Below are 12,397 nucleotides of genomic sequence, written 5' to 3'. Positions count from 1 at the left end.
AGTCTGTCTTTTCTGTAATACACACACCCCTCTCATGCTAATCAGTCTTATTTCTTGTGAAATACATTCTTCTTCTGCTGGGTGCAAGGATTCTTGGAACTTTCAATCTTTGAGGTCTCACTAGAGGGCGCCACAGGTGGACGCTCTCTTATAATAATCCTTGCATTTGACATAGTGCCTTATCACATCGTTGACACATCTCAAAGCACTTCACAGGATTTTACCATGTAGTGACTGTGTATTTGTAGGTGAATGCAGCAGCCAATTTGCGCACAGCAATGTCCCACAAACAGCCATGAAGTGAATGACCAATTCAATCTGTAGAATTGTTGGCCAGGTCACTGCAAGAAACTCCCTTCTCTTTTCAAATAGTGTCATGAGATCTTTAACATCCACCTGAATAGGCAGACGGGACCTTATCTTCCTCTATGATCAAAAGGGCTGCCTATTTCATAGGCTCCAAGATAATTGTGAAGATAGAGAAAAGCGGCCTCCCTCTCTCCGATTGGGTCTGATTATATAGAAACAATTTCTAGGTTTATTACAATATGATGATTAGAAAGCCAAACAGATTTGGAATAGCTACACACGATTAAGAAGTTGTGCAATTCCTGCACACACCAGGAATCTTCTGTGTCTGAATTAAATCCTGCTCTGAACTTGATACAATTCTTTTAATTTAACGTTATCAATTTATTTGAAGAATTGAGTCACAGAACTTATTTGGTCTGGCAGTCCTCCCAGATTCATGGTTGCCAATAGAAACCGGTCAATGTGTTTTGAGCACTTATGCTTCCCACATTGCTTCTTGACTAATCTGTAATTCCTTTCATAATCTTTGCATCTAGACATCTATATTGTCATGGATGTGGACTTCGGTTTGAGTCAGGCCATCAATCAGAGTGCAAGGAGGGAGGGGGAGGGTGGGACAGTCACTCTGTGTATGACAACCAATAGTAGAGGCATCTGAATGGTGACATGCTCAAACAGAGGGTGAGGTTCTGCTGGTTGTATGTCAAACAATCCTCAATAGATCAATCCATGGTCAATCAATGGATCATTTTGCCTTCCTACCCCACATCCGGTCCCTGATGAGGACTGCCTTCCTCCAGCTCCGACCGCATTGCCCGCCTTCAACTGTACCTTACCCAGGCGCAGCCAAAACACTCACCCATACGTTTGTCACCTCCTGCCTCAAGCTCTCTGGGACTCTGCTCTGCGTGATGGGGCGCTGTACAAATTCAAGTTGTTGTTGTTTTGTGACAAAGGGAGAAAAACATATCGGTACCGAACAAGACAAAGTAAAGGCAGCCTTGGTGGTTCTAGCAAAACCAGAAGCCAAAAGTAAGATGACATTTATTTAAAACTGGGATTTCCAATGGAGTGGGTCCAGCATTGTGTCACAGCCTGAGTGGGTTGTATGTGATGAAGTTCTGGCAAATTACAGTTTGCAACCCTTTAAGTTAAGCCAGTGTCTGGAAATAAGGCACCATACCTTAGCATCAATGTATTCGGCAGAGCGCATACTATTTCATTCAGACTGACAAGTCTACCAATATCGAATGCTGTACACATGTTAGCTTATATTTGTTATCATTTTACTGATAAGGAACCGAAGGCAGAATTTCTGTTTTACTGTATTCCCTCCATGAGCAGCTGGCGAAGAGCTTTTAAAACTATTAAATTATTTTTCCAAGATACAGGCCTTGATTGGGGATATTATTTTGGAATTTGCAGCGATGGAATTTGCCTGCTCTATGACAACAGCATAGCAGGCTTGTGACAAGGTTGCAGGCAGTGGCCCCTGCAGCAGTCTGGAATCAGTCCATGATCCACAGACAGGTGTTAGCTGCCAAGAAGATGCCAGAGGAGCTCAGCAATATCCTTACTAATGTCGTGAAAATTGTAAGCTTTGTAAAGGCACAGCCAGTTAATTCAAGAGTTTTTGCCATTTTATTCAACGCAATGGGGGCAAACTTGACACAGTTGTTGCTGCATGCAAAGGTTTGATGGCTGTTCAGGGGGAAGGTACAAGACCGGGAACTGCACATACTTTTTTGCTAACAGTAACTCTCAATTTGTACATCATTTCAGCGACACTCGTTGGCTTGCCTTGTTGACGTGCCTTTTTGGCATATCTGGCAGCCCAATTTGAGTGACTCAATTCTCTCAATGTGTCACTTCAGGATGAAAAGCAAATGTTTTCATTATTCATGATTGGATAGAAGCATTCCTTAATAAGCTTCAGCTGTGGTCTTCACGTGTGCACCAGGGATCTGTTTGTATGTTTTCAACACTGGAAGATGTGTGCAAGAGTGTGGTAATCTGTCAGTTGACAGTATCCAGGATATAATACTGCAATAAGAGTAGGGAAGTCTTGCTGCAGTTGTATAAGGCCTTGGTGAGACTGCACCTAGAATATTGTGTGCAGTTTTGGTCTCCTTATTTAAGAAAGGACACACTCGCATAGATTCACTAGGTTGGTTCCTGGAATGAGGGGGTTGACCTATGAGGATAAGTTGAGTAAACTAGGGCTATATTGTTCAGAATGTAGAAGAATTACAGGTGATCTTATAGAAACCTATAAGATTCTTAAGGGTCTTGACAGGGTAGATGCCGTAAGACTGTTTCCTCTGGTTGGAGAATCTAAAACTAGGGGGTCATAGTCTTAAGATTAAGGGTCAGTCTTTTTTAACTGAGTTGAGTAGTGAATTTGTGGAATTCTCTATCCCAGAAGGCTATGGATGCTCATAGAACATATTTGAGACTGAGGTTGATAGATTTCTAAAGGATAGAGGGATTAAGGGTTATGGGGATAGGGCGGGTAAATGGAATTAGATTAGAAGATTAGCCATGATCTTATTAAATGGCGGGATAGGCTCGAGGGGCCGAATGGCCTATTCCTGCTCTTACGTCTTATGGTCTTTGTGGAGTCCTGTAACTCAGTGGTTAGAGTACTCGCTTTGCAAGTGAGAGACCTGAGTTCAATTCCAGGCAGGGCAAAACCTTGGGCAAGTTTCCTTACTCCACACACCTAATAATAATCCCTCCAAAACCAAAAACAATAATAAATTGGTCATTTTCAATCTACGACTGTTTGTGGGACACTGCTGTGCACAATTGGCTGCCGTGTTCGCCCACAAATATACAGTCAATTCACTTTACAGTGTGTTCTGTGAAGCGCTTTGAGACGTCCTCCCGAGGTGAAAAGCGCTATATCAAATGCAAGGATTATTATTATTATTATAATTGTTGAGCACTTAGGTGCCTGTAGGAGCAATTTCCTATAGTGGACAGAGACCATCGTAATCAATGGATCAGAAACCTATTCACTTTTAATAATAATAATAATAATCGTTGCATTTGATATAGTGCTGTATCACACCTTTGAGGCGCTACAGAATATACTGTAAAGTGAAGCCAGGCGAGTGCTCTAACCACCGATTTACAGGACTACAAACCCTTCAGATAATTTGTCTCCAAAAAAAGAAGAAAGCCTTATTCACCTAGCAAATGCTAAGGAACTGCAACACTAATCTTCACAAATGAAATTAGCAGATTTTTAGTTACCTTTGTGATATGAGTTTCCTGAATTAACCCACCGGGCTCTTAAAGTACTCTTTTTTTTTTGGCAACCTATCTATTTGATTCAAGCTTCTCAGCATTCGACAAAATCAAAACTAAGTATCGCTCCCATCTTTCAGTGGAAGATGATTAGTTCTCTACCGTTCTACACTGCGAAACCAAATTCCACTACTTTGTATAGCCAGGAAACAAGCTCACTCCTCCCACTGATAAGGTAGGACTGATGGATATTATACTGACATCATCTGTAATTATTTGGTGTCACGATTCCTTAATTGCTTAAGCATTTTTATTTTATCTACTGTGACTTGTACTCTTTTTGAACAGAACTGTGAGATAACACAAAAGGTGCTTTATTGAAATAAAATGAGTACTTTGACACTCATACTCTTATTATAACTATATTGATGAAAGACCTTCTACTTCATTACTTATAGTCTTGCAGGATCTTCAGTTCTTTGTGTCTTAGTAAACTACGGGTAGGCACAATTGTTTTTTTCACGTAGCATCGGGAGGCTTAAGACGGAAATAATCCCTGATCTAGATTCTCTATTTAACATGACTTTATTTCAAAAAGTTCAAATAACCAGATTTAAAACTTAAATTCATCCATAAAAAATAAAATATTCCAATGTGATTTTCTTATCCAAAGATACTTGTTTCTTGGTTAGCCCAGTTCAAGGCTGGAAGGATACACAAATTGCCAGTAAAGGTTGACACTTATCAAAATGTCAGATGTGTCAAATCCTCATGACAAGCAGAAAGAGTAATTCTATCACACTGTATCACACTGTCTGCCTGAATGGTTGTTATGTGAAACGTGCGTCATTTAATTCTGTATTGCAGAACTTTCTTTTGGTTTTTGTTATCTAGGTAGATAATCCCAACAAATAAATTACACATTATCAGCCTTAAACTCTGTTTCTTACCCTGATCGAAGTCTTAGTCCGACAAAATTAGCTATCGGCTCTTTGCTGCACATTTTCTTTTCTGCAGGAAAAAAAAATGTAACAATATGACCTTTGATAAATGCTATACTTAAGATGCACAGTAATGTACTACTGAACAAATTAAAATAAGTCTAGCCTTTTACTGCTGGTGATATTTATCCGGAAAATCATTATTGATACAAATAAATTAATGGATAGCAGGAAGGTGTTGCATTGCAGTAACATAATGAAGCAGGTTATATGTCAGAACTCACTGGAGCAAGCAACTTATTCACTGAAGGCTTCCGAATGCTGATAAGGTGTTACTGTCTATAACTCTCTCCTCAAAGTTGCCTTTATTTTTTATATAAAAAACGAATTCAATGTTAAAACCATGAAATCCTGATTATATGTGCACCTGTTAAGTTATATTATACTAGTATGTAATAATTATAATCCTTGCATTTGATATAGCACTTTTCACATCTTCTAGACGTCTCAAAGTGCTTCACAGAATATGCTGTAAAGTGACTGTATATTTGTGGGCGAAACGTGGCAGCCAATTGCGCACAGCAGTATCCCACAAACAGCCATGGATTGAAAATGACCAATTTATTATTGTTTTTTTTTTGGAGGTATTATTATTAGGTGTATAGTATATTATATAATATATATCATATATGATAATATAGCATAGTATATAATAATAGTATATTAGTTTATGTCACTTGGATTAAAAATGTAAGTCAATAAACATTGCTTTATTATATTTAATAGATATAAAGCTGGCAGGGAGATTTGATTTGTACCCGTTTTTTACTGTAGTTTCAATTTTCCAGTCTTTAAAGATGCCTTAGGTTCTCATGAAGTGATGTATGGAAGTATACTAGTAAGCTATTTTTCACACAAAAAATGGTTGATATAATTTCATATTCAGATGGAAGAGTAAGAACATAAGAAATTATAAAATAAGAAAATACCAGTTGACCCTTTAGGCCCACTCTTTCTACAGATCACTTAAAAGCTACTCTTTTGGAATCTAGTTTGCAAGGATAGGTTCACCAAGTGCGAACACGTACATGTGCCATTACTTTAGTAATTAACACCCATTGTAAAGAATTACACAATCTATTGTAATCTTTTACAGTGGCTGTTAAATGCTGCTGTAATTCCCTCAATCTAATTCCATCCACATTTGCACTTAGTTTGCACTTAGTTAACCCAACATTCAAATTAAACCTCAACAGTGTAGGCTTTAAGTGATTTGTGGAAACAGACCTGAAGGGTCAAATGGCCTTTTCTTGCCAGTTTCATTCCACCAATTCTATGAACTCCTGGGGAATGTTTTGAAGCAAAAGTTTAAGAATATTAATCCACCCACACATCCTCTGTATGCTATGCCCTCTTTCTGCAGCCAAATCCCCCACCTGGAGCTCTTCCAGCACAGATATCAATGTGTCTCACAGAGTATTTGTTCACCTCAACTTGGATCTACCCTTATATTTTACAATTACATTTCCAAGCAGATACATATCCACTAGTTTTTTTTTATTGCTTTTCTTAGGAACCTATTCCACCTATTCATCATTCTGCGAGAAAAAATAATCTTCAATCCTGTTTAAGGCCTTTTAAAATTAAAGTTAATTCCTCTAATCCTACTTTCATTGTGTAAAGCCAATAGTTTTGGATTCTCAAACAAAGCCCTCTCAAACAAAACCCTCACCATCCATGACCTCATCCTGGACGAGCATCTTGACATCCTTGGGCTCACCGAAACCTGGCTCTCCCCCAATGACCCCGTCCCCCTAGTGGAAGCCACCCCTCCAGGCTACACCTTCCACCACAACCCCCGTCCGAACCAACGTGGCGGCGGGCTGGCCCTCATCTCCAAAGCCTCCCTTGGTCTCATCCCCTACTCCTCTGGCTGCTTCTCCTCTTTCGAGCACCTCACCCTTTTCCACCCTTCTCTCCCTTTGAAAATCCTTCTTGTTTACCGTTCCCCTAAACCCCCAGCTCCTTCCACACAGACATCTCTACTCTCCACTCTTCCCTGTCCCTCTGCTCCGAGCGCCTACTCATAATAGGCAATTTCAACCTCCACCTAAACTCCCCCTGCACCACTTCTGCTGATTTCACTGCCCTCCTCTCCTCCCTAAACCTTACCCTCCAAATAAACAAACCTACCCACAACCATGGTCATGCACGTGACCTCATCATCACCCATGGCCTTGACATTTCCGACCTCAGCATAGTGGACAAGGCCATCTCGGACCACTTTTTTTATCTCCTCCTCCCATAGCCCTCTCTCCTCCACCAAGCCCTCAACCATTCTCTACCGCCCTTGGAAAAGGCTACCCCCTGACACCCTCACAAAGACCCTCTCATCCTCAAACATCATATCCGTCTGGCCTTCCATCCGTGGAGATCATGAAGCAGCCATCCAGCTGCTCCATGATCGCCTCTCCTCCACTTTCAACTCCCTCGTCCCCCTAAAATCCAGGACCATCTCCAAACCTACCTGATTCCCCTGGTACAACAACCATCTCCGCTGCCAAAAAACCCAAACCTGTCCTCCCGACGTGAAAGGCGTTCTATAAATGGAATCTTGTTGTTGTTGTTGTTGCTCGAGCGCAGATGGCAGAAAACTGGCCTGACAGTTCACCGCCAACTGTGGTTCGAGCATCTCCACAGCTACTGCCGTTCTTTGACCTGCTCAAAAACGTCTTTTACTCCAACATCATCTCGGAGGCCAAAAACAATCCCCAAATCCTTTTTTCCACCACCCACTACCTCCTCCGTGCCCCCCCCCTCAGGCCTCCTCAATCTTCACATCAAATGGCAAGTGCAAGGAGGTCATGGACTTCTTTTCTGCTAAAATACTCAACATCCACCAGGCAGCCTCATCCACCTGCCCCTTGTCACCCACCACCATGCCCTCTCTGCCCCCTTCATCTTCCTCATCATCTGCTCCTACCACCACACTCTTTCTACACTCTTTCCTCCCCATCTCTCCCTCCTCCCTCTCACCCACCATCACCTCCATGAAACCCACCACCTACTGCCTCGACCCCAAGTTGTTGTTGTTGTTTGCTTTTCTGACCTCATTCATGCCTCCAAGACCCAAATATGTTCCCCCTCCACCTGGCAACAATATTCTCTATTTCACATAAAAAGGGCCTATTTACAAATTTTTCCTAAAATAACAACGGTATGGATGGCTGGAAAAGGCTTTTTGATTCATTTGATTTTATAGTTCCAGAACACCAATTTATTACAGCACCCAGTTGTTTCTTAAATGAATTCAGCTTTCTGGTGTCCATCAGCCTGCTCCTCCAATTCTACAGTTCTTTTTAGTTTAATGTCAACTGCCAATTCATTGAGTTTATTTTATTTATGGTAGAAACAAAATGGTTCCCAGTATAAACCTCTCTTAGTATTCTTCCCCACCCCCAACCCACCTCCCCGCTCCCTCCCTCCCCCCACCTCCCCACACACACATACACATCAATATTACCCCATTATTGTGACTTAGCTCTTGTAAAGATTACTATCTACTTCCTTCCCTTTACCGATCACTAATCCAAGTCCATGTTTTACCATTGACTTTGTTTCTTCATGTTTCACCTGGTTCTTTGTCAAAAGCCCTTTGGAAGCTTATATATGTTGTGCTTTATAGCTGTCAAATCGGCATGTTACCATCGCGAAAAATAATAGGGTTGTCAAAATAATTTGTTGTTGTTAAGTGCTAAGCCCAAGACCCAAAGTTGTTTTATTTTCTATGAACCTTCTGCAATATATCAATGTCCTGCACACAATATTCCACATGTGATGTTGCAGGTGATCTGTGCAGGGTTAGAATAACTTATTTTGATTTTCAGTCAAATATCTTTATGAAGTGTTTGATTAGTTTTGTTGACAGCAGCTTCACACTGTTTGGAAACCTTCAGTGCATGGTCAATACAGTAATCATATTCAAAGCCATTTCTTGTCCAGCTCCACAAATTGATACCTATTGTACACACATGATAGAATATGCATTAATTTTACATTGATATACATTAAATCCATCTGATACTCTTCATCCCATCTGCTTAATTAGTCTAGAATTTCTTGATTGCTATTTATTATCCTCTTTATATTGTTCATTTATTCACAGACCTTGTTATCCTCTCCCTGTCGACTGGCACCATATCCATGTCCCTAAAGACAGCCGTCATCACCGCCACCCTCAAAAACCTTCCATTGACCCATCTCTGCTCTCCAACTATCGCCCCATTTCAAACCTTTCTTTTCTATCAAAGGTCATGGAACAAGTTATCGCCTCCCAGCTCCATTCTTTCCTCTCCCAGCATTCCCTCCATGTACTCTTTTAATCTGGGTTTTGTGCTGCTTACAGCTCAGACAGCCCTGGTCAAAGTGACAAATGACATCCAGCCACGACCAGGGCTCTCTCTGTCTCCTCATCCTTCTAGACCTCTCGGCTGGTTTCGATACTGTTGACCACTGTCTTCTCCACAGTCTCCACCCCCGTGTCCTATCCTGCCACCTCCACCCTTGACTCCAGGATTGTTGATGTCCTGGTTAATTTCCACACTGGCTGTGTACGAGAGCCAACTTCCTCCAGCTCAATGTTGGCAAGGCATAGGCCCTCCTGTTTGGTTCCTGGCAGCCCTTCCTCCCTCAGTGACCATTCATGGATGCACTCTTCACCTCACCTAGCCAATCTGAAACCTCAGTGTCCTTTTCGACCCTCAGTTATCCTTCAAAGCCCACATTTGGGCCGTGACCCGTTCCGCCTTTCACACCTCCGCAACATTGCCTACCTTCGCCACAGTCTGTCACCGCAGGCTTCCAAGACCCTGATCCCTGCTTTCATTATGTCCCGGCTGTACTAAGGCAACTACCTGCTCACTAGACTTCCAAATTCTTCCCTCCACAAGCTGCAGATTATTCAGAATTCTGCAGCTCGTCTCCTCTCCTGCAACAGCAACAACAACAACTTGGATTTATACAGCACCCTCCACACTGGTCAGCGTCTCAGAATACTTTACAGTAGCAGATCCCAGGACCGAGCCAGGGGGAGGGGGGGGAAGGTGACCAAAGGCGTGGTCGAAAAGAAAGGTCTTCAGCAGAGACCTGAAAATAGGAAGAGAGGGGGCAAGGCAAAGGGAGTGAGGAAGGAAATTCCAGAACCTCGGGGCATAGTGGCTGAAGACACAGCCGCCGAGGGTAGAGCAGAGGACTCGGGGGACGAGGAGGAGGCCAGACCCAGAGGAACGAAGGCAACAGATACTGTTTTGAGGAGAGAGGAGGTCAGAGAGGTAGGGGGGTGCAGAGGAGTGCAGGGACTTGAATATGAGGGTGAGGATCTTGAAATCGATCCTCTCAGTGATAGGTAGCCAGTGCAGTCTGGCAAGGACTGGGGTGATCGAGGAATGGAGTTTCATGCAGGAGCGGAGTTTTGTGCACCAGGCTCCGGGAACCTATCACGCCCATTCTTGCCCGGCTTCACTGACTCTCCATTCCTCAGAGAATCGAGTACAAAACCCTAGTTCTTACCTTTAAACTCCATGGTCTTGCTTCCCCTCTACCTCGTCGACTACATAACCCCATATCAGCCTTTCTCCCCCCCGCTCAGCGGTCACTGGTCTGCTTCAGATCCCCCACACTTCTGACCCCAGCATTGACGGTCGGGCATTCAGCACCCCTCACCCACACTCTGGATTATTATTATAACTATCCCACAATGCCTTTGACTTCCAGGGTAATGAGTTATGTCACATTCATGTGCAAGGCCGAGAGCAGACTTCATTCACACTGGGAAAAATCCATGTCACTTTTTGGGAAATTTTACAGTCAGAGAGCTAGCATAGGTTCAAATTGTGGTCATGCAGAGCGTTGCTTCAATGATGCTAAGCTTCAAGTATATAACCACTTGAATTTACAGTGCTTATAATATTGAATTATATTAAAGTTTACAGTAATTACAGTGAAGTGCAGCAACTGAAGATTGCAGATAAATGTTAAAGAATCTTTAAATATTTTGTTAACAACGTCTTTTCTATATGACAGCAATTAATAAAAATAATAATAATCCTTGCTTTTGATATAACACTTCTAACATTAAGAAGTCTCAAACTGTAGGTATTTTGTAGGTAATCAAGGCAGGTATTTGCACACAACAATGTCTCACATGTCTCACAAACAGCAATGATGTGAATGACCAATTTTATTTGGAGGAGTTTTGCCTGGGACACTGAGAGAAACTCCCTTCTCTTTATGAATAATGTTTGTGCTAGTGTTTATGTTTATTGCTACTAATTCACAAGCCAGCATAAAAAGTGTTTCCTCTTAATTTTTTCAGAATTTTGAAGACTTCTAACTAAGAGCACATCACAAAATAAGGACTTATACACATTAGAGAGAGGGAGGCTCCCATAATTGCACAGAATGTAGGGAGATAGCAATTCTGTTCTGCTGATTCTCTGACTAGCAGTGTCAAGGGTGACCACAATTCCAATCAGTAGATGGATGAGGAAGAAATGAAAAAAATCACCTTTTTTATAATTGGTGTTAATTATTAGGGAAATTAGTGCATTATTATACCACTGATTTAAAATTCATATATCTGTGATATAATTCTTGGAACGATAACTTTCTTTGTCAAACTGAACTAATCTTATTGGAGCTTGACTTTAATTAACGAGGTTTTGTGAACGTAATGTGCGTACATGTATTTTCCCTTGGAAAAAATGCAAGGATTTTAACATATTTATTATCTACACTCATAAAATTCCAACATGATTGGTCATGCTAGAAATATGGAGTCCCTTGGGTAGCATCAAACAGAACAGACCTATTTCCTGTGAATGCACCATTAATTATAAAGTAAGCTTCCAAATTAGTGAAGTGTTGGAGTTGCTCCATACATCTACAGTAAAAGACATCAATAGTGATTTTCAAATTATGTATAATCAGTTTAGGGGTTCTTTAAAAATGAAGTCATTAATCCAGTACTATGACAACCAATCAATTAAATCATATTCAGAAATGATGTTGGAAAAGATCTGGAATTTTTGTAATGAATACTGTATTGCAATAAAGCACCCAAGTATACATCATTTTAAATCATGTATAGTAAAATATTGTCATATACTATATAGAGAGATTAATCACATTGTCAACAATAAGAAATTACAAATTTATATAACCCCTTACACATCGGTAGGTCATCCCAAAGTGCTGGACAGTCAAGGATTTGGACCCAAGCTGGTGGTTGGGATTAGGAAGGTTGGAAGGCAGGCAGGGTAGGGGTAAGAGGGTGACAGAAGGAGTGGTTGAAGAAAAGGGTCTTGAGACAGGCCTTGAAGGAGGGCAGGGAGGGGCGACGGTGGTACAGCGGAATTCCAAAGGGTGAGGGCAGAAAGGCTGAAGGCCTGACTGCCGATGGTGGGGCGGGCAGGGTGGGGGACATGGAGCAGGCTGGAGACTGTTGGGTGGAGGGAGCAGATAAGTCACAGAGGTAGAGTGGAGCAAGGCTGAGGAGGGCTTTGAAAGCAAGGATGAGAATTTTGAACTCTATCTTCTGGGGGATGGGGAGCCAGTGAAGCTGGCGAGCATGGGGGTGATAGATTCACAAAATTGTTATGCAAAATTGGAAAATAATGTATATAGCAGAGTGCGCTGTATTCTATTCACTGTAATATTAGCTGGGAAATAAAGTCCCGCACCACTCCTGAATGAGCCACATGGTACTCAGTAGGACTATGAATAAAGTGGTATGTTATTTCAGTTTGCCTTATCATGTGATCTGATCAAAGGCACATTGCATCCATTCAAATTGGGTGTGAAAATGACTGAAATCCTGAATATAACATTTTGAT

The sequence above is a fragment of the Callorhinchus milii genome, unplaced genomic scaffold (genome assembly GCF_018977255.1).
Source record: "Callorhinchus milii isolate IMCB2004 unplaced genomic scaffold, IMCB_Cmil_1.0 Scaffold4, whole genome shotgun sequence".
NCBI classification, from domain to species: Eukaryota; Metazoa; Chordata; class Chondrichthyes; order Chimaeriformes; family Callorhinchidae; genus Callorhinchus; species Callorhinchus milii.
The sequence above is the reverse complement of the archived record's forward strand: the minus strand, read 5'-3'. Positions refer to the sequence as shown.